The sequence below is a fragment of the Tachypleus tridentatus genome, chromosome 6 (genome assembly GCF_004210375.1).
Source record: "Tachypleus tridentatus isolate NWPU-2018 chromosome 6, ASM421037v1, whole genome shotgun sequence".
Taxonomy (NCBI): domain Eukaryota; kingdom Metazoa; phylum Arthropoda; class Merostomata; order Xiphosura; family Limulidae; genus Tachypleus; species Tachypleus tridentatus.
Window position 1 is genome coordinate 151,425,047 of NC_134830.1, and position 24,421 is coordinate 151,449,467.

The 24,421-nt window shown below is 35.1% G+C and overlaps 1 pseudogene across 1 annotated transcript; it reads left to right on the forward strand.

The window, feature by feature from the left end:
- The first annotated feature begins 1,000 nt into the window (after positions 1 to 1,000).
- On the forward strand, positions 1,001 to 24,421 carry LOC143254065 (stathmin-3-like; annotated as a pseudogene). The gene is made up of 7 exons (XR_013029942.1): positions 1,001 to 1,304; positions 1,928 to 1,996; positions 15,989 to 16,149; positions 17,657 to 17,848; positions 18,643 to 18,784; positions 20,993 to 21,133; positions 23,395 to 24,421. The product of XR_013029942.1 is annotated as a stathmin-3-like (transcript).

A 24,421-nucleotide genomic window follows, 5' to 3' on the forward strand; every position in this document is an offset into this window, starting at 1 on the left:
CGACACATGCAAAAAAGAAAAATATACAGAAATAAACGTAGACACTAAACTAAATGTACAACAGTAAATCTGTTACAACTGTGAGGTTTTAGAAAAAGTCAAACACACCTTTTTATTTCAGTATTAAAACAACTAATAACAGTTTATTCTAATTGTTATTTACGCAATAGTTAATTCATCTAATATACGATATAAAATATGTAAAAATAGTACAGTTAGAAACGAGTGTTTCTAAACGAGGGCTGATACAGTATTCCTCAAACAATGTTCTACAAAGAACAATCTTTTTTATTTTTTTGCTCCAATACTTTTATAATAATAATAAAGTGTGTAGTATTTAATGAGCTAATAAATAGTAATTGAAAGGGCGAGGATGTTTGGTGCGACGAGAATTCGAACCTGCGATCCTCAGATTACGAGGCGAACGCCTTAACCCACCTGGCCTAGCTTTCTTGAATATTCAGTTTTAATACTCTGTTCAAATTGATAATACTAATAGGATATATGAAGCTAGTGTTTTTTATTCGCAATATTGCTAAAAACTAAAAAAAAAAACAACTGTTATAATTATCTGAGAGCTTTGCGGTGTTTCTATTTATTTTTTACAGCAGTTTTCCCGAATTAGAACGAAAATAGTCACGCTTCTTTTTTACGTAATTATTTCAATAACAATTTCAATACTGTCGCCACGAGCACAAAGCGGTACGAGTTTCATAACAACGTTAAGTTTTTAACGTGGAGTCAGGTCTATTCCTATTATTCTTGTATCATTTATAAAACGAAGTTTATATTCTACATTTTGAAACGGGTGTATTTTTGTTGTTGTATGCACAGACATGTCGTTGCTATGTGAATTGTGATGATAAAAATAAGATTATATCCATCCATCCGTTTATTACTGTCTGAACGTCTGCCCTCTTCTGAAATAATCTCTAACCTACCCATTTTTTTCCAGTTGGATACGGACCGATCGATAAGCTAATTCGAGACCGTCTGATTCGTTCACAGCAGTCAGTCGCCGCTAGGAGTCATAACTTGATCTCATACGTGACGAGGTTGGGGTTTCGGCTTTTATTACAAGACAACCGAGTCTCGCAAAGAAACAATACTCATGTCCTGGTAGCTTTGCCATTTTGATTTTTTAACGTTCTTTGTAAATTGTGAAGAGTTTGTTTGATATTCTTCAGTGATAAAATTGCTAAAATTTATATAAAACAAAATGGTGGGCACTGTTTTAATGATAGACAAGGTGAAGAGTTCCATTCTCCAATGTTTTTGTAGGGCGTGTCATGCTAGCGTTGTCGGTAAGACTTCATTCAGTATATTTTCATTTTAATTGTTATTAAAATTTAAAAAAAAGCCTAGTTGTATACGTAAATATATTTGATATTTGAGTAGGAAAATGAAACTAAGAAACACCTGTAAAAAAGACAAAAAAAGGTACTGTAGGTTTCTAATTAACTCCTTTTTTTGCGACATTTCTTTTTAATACCGGTAAGTAACAGTGTATTTGTTAGTTTGATGTGCTCTGTCAACAGTCTTAAGCACTAATTCTCTTTAAACAGGTGAATGTTTAATCTTTTCATGTAGAACTCCTAGAAGCTGACTTTTTGTTTCGCTTCAATAACCACATGTCAGTCAGTTCACAAACTATTTCGTAAAATTATGCCACTGCCGAACAAAAAACAAACTATAATTTGATCTGTTGCTAAAAAAGCCATAAACTTTTCTTTTCTTAAAGCACACTTGTATCGAACCAAAGTACTTACGATTGTTTGCGAACAAAATTAATATTGTGAATAAGTGATAAACTATTATGTGAAATCACATTTAAGCAGTATTTATAAATATAGTGCTTGATATTTTCCATTATAAGATACTGCGAAAAGGTGTTAAGGAAATATTTAACATGGTCTTTGTCTTGCAGAGAAACCACACCCAAGTCTATCGACTCAGATGGTAACTAATATGCAACCAAAGAAAATGGTGTATTTAGGTAAGAAAAGAGTGTTAAATTGGTTTATGTAATTACATATATATTTTTTATTAATTACTGTTATATTTCGATATCAAAATATTTTCTTTCTGTCTCTCTCTTTCTTTCTTTTTTATTTTTTGATGAGCTGGAAACCGTTGGTTTTATTTCGTACTGAGCAGTTCTGGTGCGCACCATGCAGTGACGCAATGACGAACTGGACAGTCTCGCATACCTAACTGAAATCAGTAAAATCATTTACACTTTAACTAATATAAGTTGTATTACGATTGAGAGACCGTAGAGCGGCGGTAAGTTGTAGGGATATTATAACGCTAAAATCCAGCGTTCGACCCCCCACCACCGGTAAACACAAGAGATAACCAAGTGTGGCTTTTCTCTAAAGCGCAAATGAATATCAGGCCTATTAGTTTCTAATGCTTCAAATTTTGGCACTCAAACCTGGCTTCATTGTATTCATTTGTGGAAACTTAAATTTTGCAAGAGTAATGTGTATATGAAACGTTAATATCATTTTGTCGTATTGTAACAAGCATTAGCTCGTTACAGTGTTGTACAATGATACGTTTTATTGATGTAAGAACAGTATTTAATGAAGAGGTAAGTTTTCCTGGTAATTGTTTAGTTGTTTGCTTGTTGTTAAGCGCAAAGCTACACAATTGACTATTTGTATTGTGTCAACTACGGATATCGAAATTTAGTTTTTAGCGCTATAACCCTTCAGGCTTATCGCTGAGCCACCGCGGAAGGATTTAAAAGTATTTATATTGTAAAATGTAATTACTGAATGTACAACCAAAGTTCATATTGGAACTACTACTTTGAAGCAAAAGAAAATCTATTTTAAGAAATGTTTAACAACGGATTCTTAACAATCTTTGCATAAATAACATAAAAACTCGATACAGAGTGGTTATCGAATAATCGTGTGCGAAGTTAAATCTTAGCGAGTCATTTCCTATATTTTGGAATATATATAAAAATCGATATTGTGAAAATAATTCATTTACTGACACATCTGTTGCATGCCATTTCCCGGTTTTCTTGAGAAAGTTTTCAAAAATATTTTGCATCACAACAGTCTTACTTAAAACTTTAAAATAAAAAACACTTTACATCATGACCAAGAGCGTCGTGAGGAAAGTCGGACCCAAGGGACGGTTATGTCACCAGGCCCTTATTGAGTTTTCATAACTTCATGGTACATTCAAGGGCGTATGAAGAACTTTTCTGGTGGGTGGAAGCTAAATGTTTTGAGAATTTATATTTTTTGGATAAAAAAGGTATTTTTGGAGGTAAATCGATTTCCCGCAGTACTGCGATTTTCCCTTAAGTACATTATGAAAATGATAATAAATTATTCTTTATCACATATTTTCCCGGGAATGTAGCCCCCTACTCCCTCTCTCGTCAGGCCTGATCATAACAGACTTACTTAACACTTTAACATGAAAGCTAATTCGGTTATTGATTGAATAGTTCTGTTGCTGTCCATTAGAGTTTGACACAGTTACCTCTGTGTTCATTAGTCGACAGCTATTGTTTCACTCGAACGACAGCCTTCAAAACAAGAGGTCTGAGGTGTGAGACGTAATGTGTTGATCACGTTCCGCACAGCCATTCTGTTGATTAGGGCGCTCAGTTTACAACTTTCGGGTCTTTGGTTCGAATCCCGTCACCGAACATATTCACTCTTTTAGCGTTGTAGGCGCTGTATGTGGATGGTCAACCCCACTTTTCATAGGTAAAGACTAGCTCAAGAGTTACCAGTGGATGGCGTTGACTATCTGCCTTCCTTCTAGTCTATCACTCTTAAATCTGGGACGGGTAGTGTAAATAGCCCTGTAGCAGCTTTACGTAAAATTCGACAAACAGATGGGCAATCTCTTGTGGCGATAAATGCTTTTGGTCGGCTGGTTTCACTGTTACCAATTTTTCGTCATAAAATGTTGCCGAACCTAGTGGAATTCTATCAGACAATTTGCCCAATTTCAGTTTCTGTCTGGAAATATACTAATTGAAAGCCAACAGTTCTCAAATATTATATAAAAATAACCCAGTTACCTTTTCACACTGTGTTAAGAAAATCACCACAAAATCTAAATAAAGCTCCCAGACTAAGTTTTTGATCACATGTAGGGAGTGGTAACAACTTATGGAACAGTGGGGTGGTGAAAATAAAAATAGGCCATGAGTTTAGGTATCGCGTTTTGAGAAAAGTCTTACTTTTGGTATTGTGGCGAATGGGCATCTTGTTGAATAAAATATCATTTCGTGTTTACTTGTATTTGGTATGGTCGCTAACAATAGTTAATTGTATTTGGTATGGTCGTTAACAACAGTTAAATGGGGTCTGTATATAAACAAGGTTTGATGCCAAATATAACTTGGGGGGGTATTCCGAAAAAAAGTACTTTCTCTTCACCCTGCTCATGTTTTAGAAGAACTTGGGAGATTTAACGTGAAGAAGCGTGATGTACAACGTTAAGCAGCGAGAAGTTGGGCTAAAAGCAAAAATAAAAACCGAGGTCTGAGTGATGACAAAATTAGTGTCCTTAAGGGGGCAGGGGATCCGTAAATCTAATGCCTAGAATTAGATGTTGGGGACCCGAAAAAATCCATTTTCATTAGCTGGTGCCAGATAATGCTTATGAGACTTTTCTGGTTGAAGAAGGAAGGTTTGTTTGGTTTTGAATTTCGCGCCAAGCCACATAAGGGCTATCTGTGCTAGCCGTCCCTAATATATCAGTGTAAGACTGGAGGGAAGGCAGCTAGTCATCACCACAAACTCTTTGGCGATTGTTTTCGCAACGAATAGTGGGATTGACCGTGACGTTACAACGCTCCCATGGATGAAAAATAGAACATGCTTAGTGTAACGGAGATTCGAACCCGTGACCTTCAGATTACGAGTCGAGCACCCTAACCACCTGACCATGCCGATCCGAAGTCTTGCTTATTATTACACATTTATACACATGTTTACAACTAACCCTGACAAGGACCAGTTACAAGTTTTCTGAAAACCGGTTAGAAATTCTGCCCCACGGCTGTAAGGACGAGCACGTTTGATGCGACAGGGATTCAAACCTGAGCGCCTTAACCACACGGGCCGAAGAAGAAAGGAGACAGCGGCTGAAGGGTTAATGTTTTACAATGTCAGTCGTGGTATACAGATTACTATGTTTCCAGTACGTATTAAGACGGGGTGGACTTCCACTGAACGGGAGGTTGCATGAAAAGGATGACTGAATTTCTGCTTTTACTGTGTTGTGGTTTGTTGCCAGAGGATTGTTGGACGCCTGTTTATAAATATTCCGACTGAGGTCTGGAACTTTCTAGTGGCAACAATATTACACACAACGAGAAAAAGTTAGAGCTCCGAGAAATATGACGTCAACAACATTATGAAAGTATAGTAAAACAATTAAACTGCATACACAACGTATAAACTCTATATAGAACTACGTAATGAAATTTATCAAAACTATGCTTTCTTGTACATCTAACGAAAACCTTGAACAAAGAGGACTATGGAAGATTAGTCCATGATTTTAATGGGTCATCACCACACCCTAATCTTACCGTCATCGCAAAACAATTTGAAACGTGGTTCATCTGACCACAGTATACATTTCCATTGGTTAGTGGTCCAGTTCAGATGATGTACGCATCACAGAAGACGTTTCTTTTGATTCAATGTAGGCATCGTTTAGTCGTTCTAATGAAACTGATGTTACCAATAAATTAATTCACAATTGAATGTCTGACAGCCCTAACATTCTTCAATATTTGCCACCTATCATTTTGAAAGCCTGTGTCTTTTCTCTACAAGTCTCTCACTCTTATATCTAACTGGAAATTATAGGTTGGAACTCGAGCTTGAAACTGGTTATGATAGCACCTTTTTTGATGTTTTTTTCACTCCCATAGCTTGAATCTGGTTATGATAGCACCTTTCTGATGTTTCTTTCTTACTCCCGTAGTTTGATTCTGGTTATGATAGCACCTTTCTGATGTTTCTTTCTTACTCCCATAGCTTGAATCTGGTTATGATAGCACCTTTTTTGATGTTTTTTTCACTCCCATAGCTTGAATCTGGTTATGATAGTACCTTTCTGATTTTTTTCACTCCCATAGCTTGAATCTGGTTATGATAGCACCTTTTTTGATGTTTCTTTCACTCCCATAGCTTGAATTTGGTTATGATAGCACCTTTCTGATGTTTTTTTCTTACTCACTAAGTGCCCCCCGCTAGTACAGTGGTGTCTCCGGATTTACAACGCTAAAATCAGGGGTTCGATTCCCCTCGTTGGGTTGACAAGATAGCCCTTTGTGGCTTTGCTATACGAAAAAAACACACACACACTGTCGTAGTTTGATTCTGGTTATGATAGCACCTTTCTGATGTTTCTTTCTTACTCCCGTAGTTTGAATCTGGTTGTGACAGCACCTTACTGATGTTTCTTTCTTACTCACGTAGTTTGAATCTGGTTATGATAGCACCTTTCTGATTTTTTTTCACTCCCATAGCTTGAATCTGGTTGTGATAGCACCTTTCTGATGTTTCTTTCTTACTCACGTAGTGCCCCCCGCTAGTACAGTGGTCTCTCCGGATTTACAACGCTAAAAACAGGGGTTCGATTCCCCTCGTTGGGTTAACAAGATAGCCCTTTGTGGCTTTGCTATACGAAACACACACACACATTCACGTAGTTTGATTCTGGTTATGATAGCACCTTTCTGATGTTTCTTTCGTACTCCCATAGCTTGAATCTGGTTATCATAGCACCTTTCTGATGTTTCTTTCTTACTCCCGTAGTTTGAATCTGGTTGTGATAACACCTTTCTGATGTATCTTACTTACTCCCGTAGTTTGATTCTGGTTGTGATAGCACCTTTTGGATGTTTCTTTCTTACTCCCGTAGTTTGATTCTGGTTATGATAGCACCTTTATGATGTTTCTTTCTTACTCCCGTAGCTTGAATCTGGTTATGATATCACCTTTTTGATGTTTCTTTCTCTCTCCCGAAGCTTGAATCTGGTTATGATAGCACCTTTTTTGATGTTTTTTTCACTCCCATAGCTTGAATCTGGTTATGATAGCACCTTTCTGATGTTTCTTTCTTACTCACGTAGTTTGATTCTGGTTATGATAGCACCTTTCTGATGTTTTTTTCACTCCCATAGCTTGAATCTGGTTATGATAGCACCTTTCTGATGTTTCTTTCTTACTCACGTAGTTTGATTCTGGTTATGATAGCACCTTTCTGATGTTTCTTTCTTACTCCCATAGCTTGAATTTGGTTATGATAGCACCTTTCTGATTTTTTTTTTCACTCCCACAGCTTGAATATGGTTATGATAGCACCTTTCTGATGTTTTTTTCTTACTCACTAAGTGCCCCCCGCTAGTACAGTGGTGTCTCCGGATTTACAACGCTAAAATCAGGGGTTCGATTCCCCTCGTTGGGTTGACAAGATAGCCCTTTGTGGCTTTGCTATACGAAAAACACACACACACACACTGTCGTAGTTTGATTCTGGTTATGATAGCACCTTTCTGATGTTTCTTTCTTACTCCCGTAGTTTGAATCTGGTTGTGACAGCACCTTACTGATGTTTCTTTCTTACTCACGTAGTTTGCATCTGGTTATGATAGCACCTTTCTGATTTTTTTTCACTCCCATAGCTTGAATCTGGTTGTGATAGCACCTTTCTGATGTTTTTTTCGTACTCCCATAGCTTGAATCTGGTTATCATAGCACCTTTCTGATGTTTCTTTCTTACTCCCGTAGTTTGAATCTGGTTGTGATAACACCTTTCTGATGTATCTTACTTACTCCCGTAGTTTGAATCTGGTTGTGATAACACCTTTCTGATGTATCTTACTTACTCCCGTAGTTTGATTCTGGTTGTGATAGCACCTTTTGGATGTTTCTTTCTTACTCCCGTAGTTTGATTCTGGTTATGATAGCACCTTTTTGATGTTTCTTTCTTACTCCCGTAGCTTTAATCTGGTTATGATATCACCTTTTTGATGTTTCTTTCTCTCTCCCGAAGATTGAATCTGGTAATGATAGCACCTTTTTGATGTTTCTTTCTTTCTCCCGTAGCTTGAATCTGGTTATGATAGCACCTTTTTGATGTTTCTTTCTTACTCACGTAGTGCCCCACTCTAGTAGAGCGGTGTGTCTCCGGATTTATAACGCTAAAATCAGGGGTTCGATAGCCCTCGTTGGGCTGAGGAGATAGCCCTTTGTGGCTTTGCTATACGAAAAAAAAAAAACACACACACACACTGACGTAGTTTGATTCTGGTTATGATAGCATCTTTTTGATGTTTCTTTCTTACTCACGTAGTTTGATTATGGTTATGATAGCACCTTTCAGATGTTTCTTTCTTACTCCCATAGTTTGATTCTTGTTATGATAGCACTTTTTTGATGTTTCTTTCTTACTGCCGTAGTTTGATTCTGGTTATGATATCACCTTTGTGATGTTTCTTTCTTACTCCCGTAGTTTGATTCTTGTTATGATAGCACTTTTTTGATGTTTCTTTCTTACTCCCGTAGTTTGATTCTGGTTATGATATCACCTTTGTGATGTTTCTTTCTTACTCTCGTAGTTTGATTCTGGTTATGACATCACCTTTTTGATGTTTCTTTCTTACTCCCGTAGTTTGATTCTGGTTATGATATCACCTTTTTTGATGTTTCTTTCTTTCTCCTGTAGCTTGAATCTGGTTATGATAGCACCTTTTTGATGTTTCTTTCTTTCTCCCGTTGCTTGAATCTGGTTATGATAGCACCTTTTTGATGTTTCTTTCTTATTCTCATAGTTTGAATATGGTTATCATAGCACCTTTCTGATGTTTCTTTCTTACTCCCTTGCTTGAATCTGGTTATGATAGCACCTTTTTGATGTTTCTTTCTTAATCACTTAGTGCCCCACGCTAGTACAGCGGTATGTTTCCGGATTTACAACACTAAAATCAGGAGTTCGATTTCCCTCGTTGGGCTGAGGAGATAGCCCTTTGTGGCTTTGCTATACGAAAAACACACATTCACGTAGTTTAATTCTGGTTATGCTAGCACCTTTCTGATGGTTCTTTCTTACTCACGTAGTTTGATTCTGGTTATGATAGCACTTTTTTTATGTTTGTTTCTTACTCCCATAGCTTGAATCTGGTTATGATAGCACCTTTTTTATGTTTCTTTCTTACTCCCATAGCTTGATTCTGGTTATGATAGCACTTTTTTTTATGTTTGTTTCTTACTCCCATAGCTTGAATCTGGTTATGATAGCACCTTTTTTATGTTTCTTTCTTACTCCCATAGCTTGAATCTGGTTGTGATAGCACCTTTTTTGATGTTTCTTTCTTACTCCCCATAGCTTGAATTTGGTTATGATCGCGCCTTTCTGATGTTTCTTTCTTACTCACGTAGTGCCCCCGCTAGTACAGAGGTATGTCTCCAGATTTACAACACTAAAATCAGGTGTTCGATTCCCCTCAGTGGGTTGAGTAGATAGCTCTTTGTGGCTTTGCTATACGAAAAACACACACACACACACACAGATTCACGTAGTTTGATTCTGGTTATGATAGCACCTTTCTGATGTTTCTTTCTTACTCACGTAGTTTGATTCTGTTTATGATAGCACCTTTCTGATGTTTCTTTCTTACTCACGTAGTTTGATTCTGGTTATGATAGCACCTTTCTGATGTTTCTTATTCACGTAGTTTGATTCTGGTTATGATAGCACCTTTCTGATGTTTCTTATTCACGTAGTTTGATTCTGGTTATGATAGCACCTTTCTGATGTTTCTTATTCACGTAGTTTGATTCTGGTTATGGTAGCACCTTTCTGATGTTTCTTTCTTACTCACGTAGTTTGATTCTGGTTATGATAGCACCTTTCTGATGTTTCTTTTTTACTCACGTAGTTTGATTCTGGTTATGATAGCACCTTTCTGATGTTTCTTATTCACGTAGTTTGATTCTGGTTATGGTAGCACCTTTCTGATGTTTCTTTCTTACTCACGTAGTTTGATTCTGGTTACGATAGCACCTTTCTGATGTTTCTTTTTTACTCCCGTAGTTTGATTCTGGTTACGATAGCACCTTTCTGATGTTTCTTTCTTACTCACGTAGTTTGATTCTGGTTATGATAGCTCCTTTCTGATCTTTTTTTCTTGCTGCCATAGTTTGCATATTACACGAAGATTTTAGATATAAGAACAGTGAAATGTAGACTCGGTCTTTGATTTGCCAATCCGCTGGACAGCTGTCATAGTATTAAAATATGGGGATCGATTCCCTGTGGTGGACACAGCAGAGAACCAGTGTGGCTTTGGTATAAAGTGAACAAACAAATCCATGAAAAACCTTCAAAACAAACTTTATTATCTTTGTTTTGTCTTGTGGCTTCTTCAGAAGGTTAAAATCCCAACAGTCACAGTACTGTAGAAGATTCAGAATTATGAGTGATTAATATAATTTTAAAACAAACATTATATTACATAGAAGATAAGAGATGTGGCAATCTAGTGGCATCGTTATGCGTAACCTATAGAGGAGAACCGAAATTCACAAACAGTACTTTTATTTTTATGCACCATGGTACAGTAAACCAATGGCTGGAGTTTTAAATTTATCATAAACTGCAGTACAGATCGTGATTAAACAAGATGGTGGTCATAAAAACCGATCACTTAAAACTGCTTTTCGAAAGTTTGAATATAAAGAATGACTATTTTGCTGCATTGGTCGTGCAAAGCTAAAGCCTACTGTACTTATAAAGCCGCTTGTGTGTTATACAATTGCTTATGAATTTACTTAAAATTTCGCTATTTCAGGCTGCGCATGACCAGGTGGGTTTAGGCGTTCGACTCGTAATCTGAGGGTCGTGGGTTTGAATCCCCGTCACATCAAACATGCTCGCCCTTTCAACTGTAGGAGCATCATAATGTTGCTATTCGTGACAAGAGTAGCCTGAGAGTTGACGGTGATGACTAGTTGCCTTCTCTCTAGTCTTACACTGCTAAATTAAGAACAGCTAGCACAAATAGCCCTCATGTAGCTTTCGTGAAATTCAAAAACAAACAAAACAATTCATCATTTCAACGAATTTTTATTTCAGTTAGTAAGTAAGTGACTTTTCTAGACAAGCCTAGAGAAAAAAATAATGCTCAACTTATCGCCCAATCTTTTTCTACAAAACTTTTTTGGATGGGGTCCTAATGATTCCCTTATTATATCAAAAAGGATACTAGTGTGTGTGTTTGTGTGTAATAAACGGTGAGCTTCTTTAGCCATACAATTAGCTTTGATGGTAGGTTGGTAGAAATCCTATAAAATCGAAAGAGGCATACGTGTTTGTGTGTGTGTGTGCTCTCTTATGGCAAAGCCACATTGGGCGATCTGCTGAGTCCACTGAGGCATACGAGCGCCCCAAGCTTGGTATTGCTAGTGCACAAAAACTTAGCTAATAAAAAAAACTAACAAGTACAATAAAAAAACAACTTAAATTTTACAAATACATAACTTAGGTAGTTTTAGTAATGTAGAAAGTTTTGACGTTACAACAAGTATAGAAACAAAAAAGTCAAAAGAACAAAAACTCAGTTCTTTAAAATTTACATTTTTGAACCCCTACAGTTTAACAATATTGGTCTGGCATGGCCAGGTGGGTTAAGGCGTTCAACTCGTAATTTGAGGGTCGCAGGGGTCGAATCCCCTTCGCACCAAACATGCTCGTCCTTTTAGCCGTGGGAGCGTTATAATGTTATGGTCAATCCCACTATTTGTTGGTAAAAGAGCAGTCTAAGAGTTGACGGTGGGTGGTGATGACTAGCTACCTTCCCTCTAGTCTTACACTGCTCAATTACGGACGGCTAGAGAAGATAGCCCATGTGTAGCTTTGTGCGAAATTCACAAACAATTAAACATGATCACAGTGATTTTGTCAAAGCAGGAATAACTTTTTTTTTTTTAATTTTAAATGACTCCTATCTGCCTTCCCTCTAGTCTTATATTGCTAACTTAGGGACGGCTAGTGCAGATAGCCCTTGTGTAGCTTTGTGCGAAATTCACAAACAATTAAACATGATCACAGTGATTTTGCTAAAGCAGGAATAACTTTTTTTTTTTAATTTTAAATGACTCCTATCTGCCTTCCCTCTAGTCTTATATTGCTAACTTAGGGACGGCTAGTGCAGATAGCCCTTGTGTAGCTTTGTGCGAAATTGAAAAACAACAACAATTAAACATGATTAAAGTTAATACATGAAGGCCAGAGTGATGAACATTACTCAGACCCTTTTCAGGGCAATGTCCATGTATATTGTACTTTCAGACTCACTAAGTTTAGCTCATAGGTGGCCTGTTTTATTTTGGCACTATTTTATTAAACAGAAAAGGGCCTGAGTGATGAACATCACTCTAGTCCTCATGTATTAACATTTAATATACTAAGCAGTCCATATTAACAATGAAAAGGATGGAAGAAGAGGTCCAGTGTACCTGACCCTCCCGGGTGTACAAAATTTATATATCCAAACAACTAGAGAGAGAGAGAGAGAGAGAGAGAGAGATGATTACAGCGATTTTGCCAAAGTAGGAATAACGTTTTGTTTTGTTTTAATTTTAAGTAACTAAAATTTGTGAGTTTTTGTCTTTCTTCTTCCTATATATTTTGTAACATTTAAACTTCCTATACTACTATAGCGAGCTAGGTTGTGTCCATTCTTTCCTTTATAAAATGTAATATTTTTATTTTCTTGTAGCATAAAATTTATGTTTCAAAGTTACTATAAAATTGCAAAGTTTTTGAATTCCTTCCGAAAATCCAATTAAAGTAAGTATAGGAGGCTAACTCATTGTCCAGTTGGATGGACTCCAGTGACGGTGAAGGTACGGAGAAAGTAAAGTGTGTAAGGCGACAAGACCTAAATATCATAGCTGTTAATATGCATGCAGCAGACTTTCGCTATTTCGGAAGTTGTATGCGTGGGGTGGGGCGAAGTTTGTATGTGGCTGGAATATGTTCCAGCCTATTTCTACCACTGTCTAAATTATAGTGGGTGAATAACCCTAGGTTATAGGCTGTGGAAATACTATATTCTTTTGGCTCGTGTATGTGCAAGTGTTATTTAAAAAGGATTGCCAACTTTTAGGGATCTGTTTGGGTAAGACTTTTCATACAGTCAAATTTTAATGTGCCCTAAAGTGCTGCGGTCGTCTTTTAGAAAGGAGAGGTTTGGAGACATGCACTCAAACTTTTTATTGAATGAAGAAAAATGGTGCCTTTTAATGCAAAATGTATGGATTCAGCAAGTCAACCAACCACAATGCATCAGAGAAAGTAGTTAATTTGAATCAAAGGGGAGGTAGGTTTTAGTTTTATTTACAATGCTTATGAATGTGAGCATTGATAACTGTGTACCTAACCTATCGTCTCTCAATAAGTGCTAACTGATTATAATTTATAGCTCGAAATCATATGCATCTTTTGGGTGGCTCCTAGATTAGGTTGAACGTCTAGGTGTAGACGTGCCACTGGTCAGACAGTTCTGTGTCTTATACACCACACCCTTAAATTCATATTTTGTGCATCACTTTGAAAGGAAAGATACAGAGATGTGAATTTGTTTTGTTTTTCATTTTGATTTTTATCATGTTTTTGACATACAAGTTATACCAGGTGTTCGGAAAGTCGCTGTGCACTTATATGTTTATTAACAGACATGTTTCAATATAGAATACAGGAGGTAAGTATGAAAGACAGTTATAAACAATGTTGAAAGTGACCCCTGTTGGCATCAATACAGGCCTGGATCCTTCTTATTTTGTTTCTAAACACCGCTATCAGTTGCTGGCTTGAAATAGACTGAATAGACATATGATTACAAAACTGCACAGTGATTTTCCAAACACCCTGTAGTTTTGTAATGTGCAGTTTTTTATTTTTTTTAATGTAATGATATTGCACAGTATTTTACACAGTATGTACACCATGATGCAAAATAAATGTTAGGTAATAACAAAATTAAAGAATAACCCATCATTATATTACCATGTTAACAGCATACATATTTTTTTGTTACTGAAGACTCCAGTTCTTTAACTACATTTTTTTAATTAATGAGAGTGATGTGACATTAACTGATGGTGAGGTATTCCACTTGCAATCTGTGGGTCCTAGATTCAGATATCTCTCAACAAGAATGTTTGCCCTTTCAACCGTGTAGGCATTATAATTTAATGGTCAATCCCATTATTTATTGGTAAATGAGTAGCCCAATAGTTATCAGTGGGTGATATTAACTGTTGTTTTTCTAGTCTAACTGTTATATTAAGGCCCAGCATAGAAAGCCCATGAATAGCTTTGTGACAACTTGAACTGATGAGGCCTCTTCCCCTAATACCAAGGCTTGTCGGCTGGTTGGGGTATAACACTGATGGACATGTGGTATTGTTTTGATAAATTATATCATTAACTTTCCTTAGTAATTTGCGGTTATGTAATATATATAGTTTTCAAGACTGGTCTGTGGCCTATTATGTTTTAAAATACATTCAAATATATTCATGCATTTATAATAGTGATGTGAAAATTTTACTCACTTTAGTTATTATAAATGTTTTTAAAAATAGTACCAGAACTTGATGGTTATCTGATATTTTATGTACTTAGAACTTGGCAAATGTAAAACATCAAGGTTTTTAAAGTGATGTATAGTGTTGGTAATTAAACATATCAAGAACTGTTTGTTCTCAGGCTAACTTGTCAACACTTCACTGCAAGAAAATACCACCTTTTTATGATGTTAATGTTAATAAGGTGTGGACTGTAAAGATATCCAGCCACATGTGCCAAGTCAACATGTCAGTTTCCATGTAAAATACAAGCACAAACAACAATTAATGCTATACTATTAAAAACATGAGTAAAAATATTATTTTGACATGTACATCTGTCGTGGACTTGTGCCTTTAGTTTTCTCAAATATATCATTGTCCACCTCTGACTGATGGATAATGAACAGCATGTAGAGAAGAATTAACAGTATTAACCTCAGTATCTCGTGCAAAATAATCAATAGCCAATACAGCCATCCTTCTATGATTGCCACAAGCCATGAACACCTTTCTTTATAATTATATGCCTACTTTTTGAGTAGCAGCTGTTTACTCTCTGTTGTTATTTTGCATTAAAATTGTAGAAACCTTCAAAATGTAACAAAAAATGGTTTGAAATTCTTCTATACATAGATCATCTAAAACATAAATTGATTTGGTTTGCGATGTATAAAAAAACATTAAAATTGTTCAGTTTTTTTCTACATAATAGCAAAACAAATGTAAGAAAATTGTTACAAATGAATTTAAAAAAATTGTATAACCTACATCAGAGTAAACGAACCATATTTGTAACTGTTGAAGTGTTAATGTTCAGAATTCCACATGATACATCTGTGATTTATATAAGCAACGTGTTTCATCTGTAATGTTATTTTCCATGTTTTGTTTGTACTTCCTTCTCATAATATACTGGACAACAATGTTGGTAAGTTCTTTGTTTTGTTTTATTTAAAGTTTTTGTTATTGTTGATGTAAATATAACTTGAACCATATTTTACAGGTAAATTGTCTTTTCATTCAAATATGTAAAAAAACATTAATTACTAGAATAACAGTTCTGTCAAGTCAGTCTTTTCAATATTGTGCAGAAGATAAAGAATTACTAACTTCCGTTTAAGAAGTTATTATAACGTTGTTGCTTCTATATAGGTATGTGTACATTTATTGAAACCTGTTAAAATCAGTTTTAAACAAGTAGTGTAAGGTCTGACAGTGGCTGTTTGTTTAAGAATTGTCAAATCAGTTTAAAAATTAAACTACAGCAAGAAAATATTTTAAAAGAAAGGTTAAAATTTCCGTGGCATTTTATGACTGATCAGTTTGTTTGGGCTACAGCTACCGAAAAGTGCGAGCTTCTGAGCAGTCAAAGGGTGGCATGAAATACGAGTTGGTGCTTGCTGATCCATCAGATGTAGCTCCTCCCCGTTTGGCTTCCACTCCACCAAAATCTAACATCTCTGTAGAAGACATAGAAAACAAATTACGGGCTGCAGAAGAAAGGAGACAAGTGAGTGTTTTGTCTGGGTTACAGTTATTTTAAACTGTCTGTAAAGAAAATGTCCAGTAACATTATTGTAGTTAATGTTTGATGTGCTTGTCATTTCAAACCGTGAATTTGAATTGTTTGGAGTTTGATCAAAGTTAATCACATGTCATTAATTTAACCCATTAACTGGCAAGCCCAGAAAATAGTTTTGATGGTTAGGGTTTAATGAAAAAGGCCTGTGTTTTCTTTTCACTTAACTTGCTAGTAGAAACTTTGAAGTAATGCTAGAAATTATTCAAACTTTGTTAAATTCAAGTTTTTTCTGTTTACATTTGTCTGGCATTTTAGACATAATTAATTTGTTAACTTATGTGGTATAGATTTTTTATTTTCGTGTTAGCAAGTTCTCACAAACATGTTTGCAGATTGGTGATTGGATGTTAAACTATGTACAAACAGGCTGTCCTTACAAAGTTTATTAAAATTACAAAAGTTTTTGTGCCACAGCAGGAAGCCTTATGGACTAATAACAAATCCAAGGTTTCAGTACCACCTGCAGTGGGCACAGCACAGACAGCCCATCGTATAGCTTTGTGTTTAACTAAAAACAATTTAAATTATGATGTAACTAGTATTTTTTGTTGTTTTAGTTCTTGACTCGTGATAAAAAATATCCCAATCTCGGAGTGGATTTTTTTATTTTCAGTTTGATTTATAAACCATAAGTAGTAATAAATACAAAACAATATTAATTCTTATGAGATCTTCATTATTACTTTTATTACAATGTGAGTATAAAGTTTGAAAAATAAACATTTACTTTTTGTAGTATTATAGTCTGTAGAGCTACTTGAACAAGGAAAGAAAACATTAATAGAGAACAAAGTTTGAGATCAGTTGTACACACTTAACTAAATCAATGTTTTTATTAACTGTTACATGTGTTAAAGTGAATATTAAAGTTAAATATACAGCAGCTTGCAGGGGATATTAAAATGGCAGGAACTGACTAACAAGAAAGAAAGCTTTCGGGCAACACAATAAACTGTTTTTCAGTTTTTGTCTTTAAAGGAGGATTGTTAGTGGAGACTGTAGGTTGCTTTCAGTAAAGATAAAATAAAAATCCACATGAAGCAAAATTACCATCTTTCCCAATCAGTTTACCACGTGACTGCTTTTGTGATATAAAACTGAACAGTGAATTAGCATATATTAACACATAATAGTATATCATTGTCTTTTAGCTGAATTTTTTTTTTCCTCAATATTTTACACTATTGGATGTATCTTTCACAGTCATTGGTAATTTATGACAGAGAAGAGGTGGAGGGCACATTTGGTGCATAATAACAGGAAGACAATGACTTGAGCCCAACCCCTCCACCCAGTAAATGTTGATGAAAACATATTTAATTATATATATCTGTGTTTGTTTCCTTATGATAACTTTCATTTAGTGTCTAACATTAGAAGTCTTATTATGAGAGAGGTATGGATGTATTTATAAGAAAACAAAATTGTAATTTAGTATTTAGAAGCCCACAAGCTGAACCAGTTGAATGAGAAACGCTTCAGGGAACAAGAGGCTTTACTGAAGAAACGAGAACATAATGCTAACTTTATACAATCTGCTAAGGAAAACCTTGAGCAGAAGATGGAATCCAACAAAGGAAACAGAGAGGCATTCATAAAATCTATTCAAGAAAAGTCTCGTGAGCAGGTAAGGATTTCTTTTCCTTGTAAGCAGATGGTAGGAGGTATGTTTGACTTCTTGATGGTACAATAATATTACAATTGTAAAAATTAATTTTTGCTGGTCTCGAGAAGGTTTGGTGGTTGTCGAACAGATCAGTTTAACCAATTCCAGTAATGTGTAAAAAATCAAAAATATTTTGGGGAAAATTTCCAGTTTAGGATTTTAATATGTTAATTATCTTTGTTTTTATTCTGTTGATTATCAATACTTTAGGGACATCATTAAATACAATATCTCAGTTAAATCTGTAAAGACTGGAGTAATAGGTTAAAAACCATTTTTATGAAATATTACATTAATTATTTTATTTTTTTTATATTTCCGATCAAATGTATGTGATATACGTATGGATGAAAAAAAACAACTTCCCTCTTAAATGCAATACTTTTAAGTTTTATTTTGTTAAGAACCTCCAAATTTGTTTAATCTAATGGTTCTCAGATTTTTAAAATTATAAGCTTTAAGACTTAAAGGTGTCATAGTAACTTTGGAGAGTCCCTTAGCTACAAAAAAGATGCTCCTCCTTACATACAAAATAATTAGGCCCCCTATATTTCTTTCCTTATAACTGTAGTTACAATCCCTTTGTGTTCCCCTACCTTCCTGCATGCTTACACCACGATTTGTGGACTTAAGTTTCTAGCAGAAGTTAGGGCTTCACCTCGAGTTGTAAACCTTGGTTGGGTAAGAATTAATGTGAATAAATGTAACTTTCAATTTGCACAGCACTTGACAGTTACCTTTGTTTTCTTTATAAGTTGTTAAAGGGAGAAGAAATAAGAAAATCTCTGGATGCTCAGACTCAGGAGATTTTGTCAAACATCCAGAAAAAAGATTGAATGTGCTACCGAAGCTCGCGAAGCTCAGATCTTTGCATTGCAGGAGCGTCTGAGAGATCATGTAAGTGATTCAATCTTGAAGCCCAACTAAGAGATAGACTATATTTTTGAACACGTGAGCTGATTGAAGCTACTTATTAGTTGAAAGTATGCATGGTGGGGTTATTAATCAACTTTAATAAACACAGTGGATGTGGTTTTTGACTTATTATGAAGACCTCAACATTAATGTGTTTTATATTTTTTAATACAGTAATAATTTGGTGAAACTTGAAACAAGAGTAAACGTTTTTTTTTTTTTTTACCATTTTATTTTACCATGGTAATTTGTTCAGATGAAAGTTGTTAGAAAAAATAACCTGTTGTAACAGGAAGCAGAAATGACCTCTAGTGAGAATTAGTCCATTTTAGTGGTTTAAGCCAAGAGATTTAATTTTGAATCTGCCAGTTAAAATATAATGTTTCTTTTAAACTATTAAGAATTTGTGATACGTACCACAATAGTTGTGTATTTTGTATTTTAGTGATAATATGTAAGGGCTACAAGGGGCTGTTGGTCCATTGAGGCTGTCCCATACACCAATTAAACACAAAGGAAACTCAAAGTCAGCTGTTAACATTTAAACATTAATCAAGCCTTTTGTTAAAGATATTGCATTCACCCCCCTTTTAGAAAAATAAAACTGAAGATGACTCCTACCATGTTATAATTTGTACTTGTGAGCCTTTCTTCTACCATATTTAGTATACAAAGATATCAATTTCTCTAACAATTTTTTTTCTTGAGAAGAAACAATTCCAGAAATCTTACCCTGTCCCTGTAAAACAATTTTTCTACCCCCATGTACCATGCTAATAACCATTTTCTAAACCATTTCTAATAATGTATTGTACTTCCTGAGCCCAGTACTACAAATGAAACCTAATAGGTGACTTATTATAACCTCCTTAAACTTATATTCGGTGTTTCTGAAAATACAATGTAAGACTTCCATTATTCTGTCACTAGTGACAGCACACTGCTTAACCTGTTCAGTGCTGTAGATGAGGTAACTCGTCCAAGCTGATTGGTAACACAGTGCCACAAACGAGCTAATTCGTTCTCAATAATACCTAACTTCAACGCTAGATGTCAGCACCATACATGATTTGACCTACTTACAAATTGTTTCACTTTCGATCCAAAATGATGTCACAAAAAAGTTACAAAATGAAGAAGCATTAGAGTTGTATTGTAGCAGCTGAAATACTTGGCAGTCAACTGGTTAAGTGGCTTAAGTGATTGATAAATCAACACACCACAAATGTTTTTTCTGTAACAATTACAATTACACTTACAATTCAGATTATGGTTACTAGCATGCATTACATTGCATTTATTAAACTAGACACTAATCGCCAATTCTTTGCCCTACATGTCGTATACTCGCACTCTATTTGTACAGCGTCCTACACATATCAAAGAAAAGGTCATGTTTTAATCTCAATCTAATGAGCAAAACCGTATTTCCCACATCTGTAGGTTTTTTTTTTTTTTAACAAGCCTTTGTAGTTCCTTGTCAAATACATTCCCAAAATTGAGAATCCTCAAATCCACACCTGCACCCTAGTCTACTTAGAAGTAACCTCTTCAAAGTCTGCTAAATAATTAGTAAAGCAGGATTATTTTCAGTGAAAACATGCTAACTAACCAACTAAATTTCAAACTTTGTTAAATGAATTTGTAAAGCATTTTTTATCAATTTTCAAAAACCTTTTGTAATCTCTGATTAATTTTAATCGACTTATAAGATTTAGTAAAACTACCAAATCTTCCAATCTTCTGGCACTGTTTAAGGATTTAGATATTGGCAAGTGGCTCATATATTCAGTTGTGAAATTCCATTAAACCCTAATGGGAATATAATCAGGTGTAGGAATCTTACCATTCTTTAAAACTGAGCTCAGAATTACTGTGATTATCTTGTTTGCATCTGTTAACTTTTCAGGAAGAATATTTCTCAAATCTTCATCAGTAAAATCAGAATTGTAACCCAGCCATCTCATAACCTACAGATATTAGTCTTTCTACAAGGCTCTGCTACTAATCTGACTTATTGTTTACCTTTAATGTATTTAAAGAAATCCTTACCTTTAATTTTTAAACTTTCAGCCAATGTCTCTACCATGTACTCTTTTGATGTAACACTCTGTTCTTGTATTTTTTTATTTTATGTAACCTGTTTCAACTTGGAAATGAACATGCAATATTACGTTATGTTTTCTTAAGGATAAGCATATCTTAGACGTTCGAAAGCAGTTGGACGAACAAGCTGACCAGCTGCGAGACCGCCTTCAAAGGAAACTTGAAATCGCTCAAGAAAATAGAGAGAACCTTTTCAAGGTTTTGCAAGACAAGCTCCAGGAACATGTAAGAACTTAGTTTTGATTCTTTTTTTTTCTTTCTATATCTAATGAATTAAATAATTTTAGATTGAAATTTTGTTCTTTTTATCATCATTAATTTCATTTTTTATTTTCATAAATTTCAGTTTCTAATATTTTAAACATATTCTGGGGTAGTTAATGCAGTGTTATTATGCAATGGTTCCAGACTTTGTCCCATCCTTTAAGTAAGTGGTGCCTGGATTGTATGCTTGGGTCACTTCAACATGCAATTTTGGCCTTGAATTCCTGTAGGTCGTAGGTCCTGAAGTGGAACCAGTGTTGAATGGGATCTTTTTTAACATCTCAAATTTGTAAATCCTTGCTGAAATCTCCAGTCAAGGACTATCAGCTGTCAGGAAACTATCCACTCTTAAGGATAAAATATCTTTCTGATTAGTTTCCATATTAGCTTTACAATCACCACATTCATCTGCTGAGTTAAAGGCAGTTTATTTAAGATGCAAAGTTTGGCCTTATAGCCCTAGCTTTCTTTCACAGTTACCAGATTTGATGATCTAAAACCTCTTGTTGTACCTTTTTTTTTGGGAGGGGGAGGCAAAGACCATGTCAACAGATTTGATGCACCAAAACCTACTGTTTGTGTACTTTTTTCTTTCTCTTCTTCACTCTCTCTCTTTTTTTTGCAAAGACCATGAAAGCACGTGTCAAAACAAGTCATGCTCATTTTACCACTCTGGATTCCAACATCGTTATTTTTTATATTATGTCCAAATGCAGGGATTAAGACCTTGAAGATCTCAGCTCCTGATGCAAGGAGAACGTTGACGCATCTTCCAAAACTGAGTTGTGTGTCTGCACTCTGTTCTACAGCAGACAGATCTTTTTTATGTCTGTAATCTTTCTTCTACCACTTGTGAACCTTGTTTACCCTCCATGGACAATAGAGTGAGTCTACTTCCACCTCCATCATTGTTTCTACTTGTAAACACCAGGGTTTGATCGAGACCAGTCTCTGTTATTATTATTTCCCTCTGTACCAAATCTCCTCCATGTGATGGGAGACTACTTCTTTGTTTCTGGTCAAGGTCCTTTGATCTATAATAGATAAAAAAGAAAACATAACTGAAAAGCTCCCCAATTAGACTTCTTAACAATCTAAGTAAAAATATTCATACTTGTACAATGGAACTGTCTAGATTTTCATGCTAATTTAGATGGCATTGGGGCCTTTGCCAATTTTTCCATGGTATCTCTTGTTATAAGAAACTTTTTTGAAACCTGCCAATAATGTCGTTAAACAGTATTCATTATACAGAAAGGAGCGATCATGTTAAAGAACGGGTTAACAGTGAAGTACCATTGTTGGTTGAACAACGTACACCTACAGGGATTGTACACATTACTACATCTCTAGCAGCCATTGTCATCCACGTCTGTTATTTGTACCATCGCACTCTATCTTTTTTGCCTCTGCTGAGGAGAGACGCTGATAATGGTCATTGACAAGCTTCTCCAGTAGGTGCCATTTCTCTTTGATACCTTGGGAGATAAGTTGATATAATCCATTCTGCTGTATGAAGAGATTTTGAAGGAATTGAACTGTGAAGTATATATTCTCTTCTGACAACCTTTGTCTTGTTAACATAGAATATCCCCATTTCTATGCCTCAAGTTTCACAGTAATTGCTACTGGTCTGACCCATTTTTCATCATCTTTCTTTCCCTCTTCTTAAGAGGTGAACAGTGACACAAGATGCAGTGGTCACTTTGCCATCATTCCAAGGAAGACTGGTTTCAGTTGATGGCACCTCACTTGTCTACTGGTATTGACACCTTGTAACTCTTCTTGGAAAGGGTATAAACGTTTTAATAGTAACATTAGAACTAATACTTATTTTAGCCCCATTAATTTTTTATTGTCATATCACTGATGTATGGAGAAACTTTCATAAAGTTTGAAACTTTTGATGTTGTTGTAATAGGTTTATTTGTTCAATCTTCATAAATGAAATCACTTTAGGGAAGAAATCAGTTTTTAATCAATAATTTCACATGAAATAAATAATTTTTACACTTAATTCATACAGTTCCCATTATTAGTTTGTTTCAATATCTTTCTTCAATTTGTTTTTAAAATTTACACGATAGAGGAAATACAAAACAAGAAAGTTATTAGTGTAAATTTCCACTTTTCACTTTAAGTCTAACAGAAATGAAATGGAAAAGTTGTAACTTTATCAAATAAAAATATCATTGAATTCTTAGAATGTCGTCTTATTTTAGGATCGACACGTTGAAGAAGTCCGCCTCAACAAGGCTCAAAATGTCACTGGTATTGCATCAGGGTAATTACTCTTAACCCTTGCACCTTCTTATGTGGAAACTCCTGCTAAAGGCTTTTTCCTGTCTGGGCAACTCCCCTGCACTTATTTTTTGATTTAAGTATTTAAATATATAAAGGAAAATCTACTAAATCACTTAATTGTTCTGAAATGTATGCAGCAATAGTAGTAAATCCTCTTGGGAAAAAAAAAGAAAGTCCAATTATACATGCTGTAATTACATATTATATATTGCAAATAGAAATTCATAGATCTGAAGGTGCTTTTTAGATTTCATAAGGTTCAATAAATCAGGCTCAGGCATAATAGAATAAAAACAAATCAATTTGAATGTACCAACTGAAAATATTCTTTGTGGCCTGAGTGACAAATGGTGGAATTTGTTTTTCAGATGTGTATGTGTGTGTGTGTATTAAGGCACAGATTGTGCTATGTAACTCTCTTACTGTAGCGAGAATGGTACATGTATTTGTAGCCATGTTTAGCCTTATTGATCAAAATATGCCTTTGTGATGCTTATATTGTACTGCTTTGAGTCAATACCACTTTTGAGTAATAACGTTTGGTGTTTGTCGCATCATATTTTTCTACTTAACAACTTTTCAGTTTTTAACATGAGGCATAGTAAGAATTAAATATAGTAAATAACCAGTTCGATATGAAGACTCTTCTTTTCCTTCTCTGAGCAATATTACTCATGTAATAATATTTCAAGCTGAGAAGAAGTTTTCCGTGTTTGTTTTCATGGCACTCAATTTGGAAAACTTCTTGCTGATGTCTTATCGTAACTCACGTTCTTTGACCTAGGTGTAGTATGTAATGTATTGTAATTGTATTCTTCCACAACCTGCTGTCTAGATGTTTCAAGCGTTTGTCCAGTAAGATTAGAAAAGATGGTAATCTAAGCTTTAAGCTTTACAAATTACCTTTTTCAGAGATTAAATAAAGGCTGTATCATCCAGCGTCAA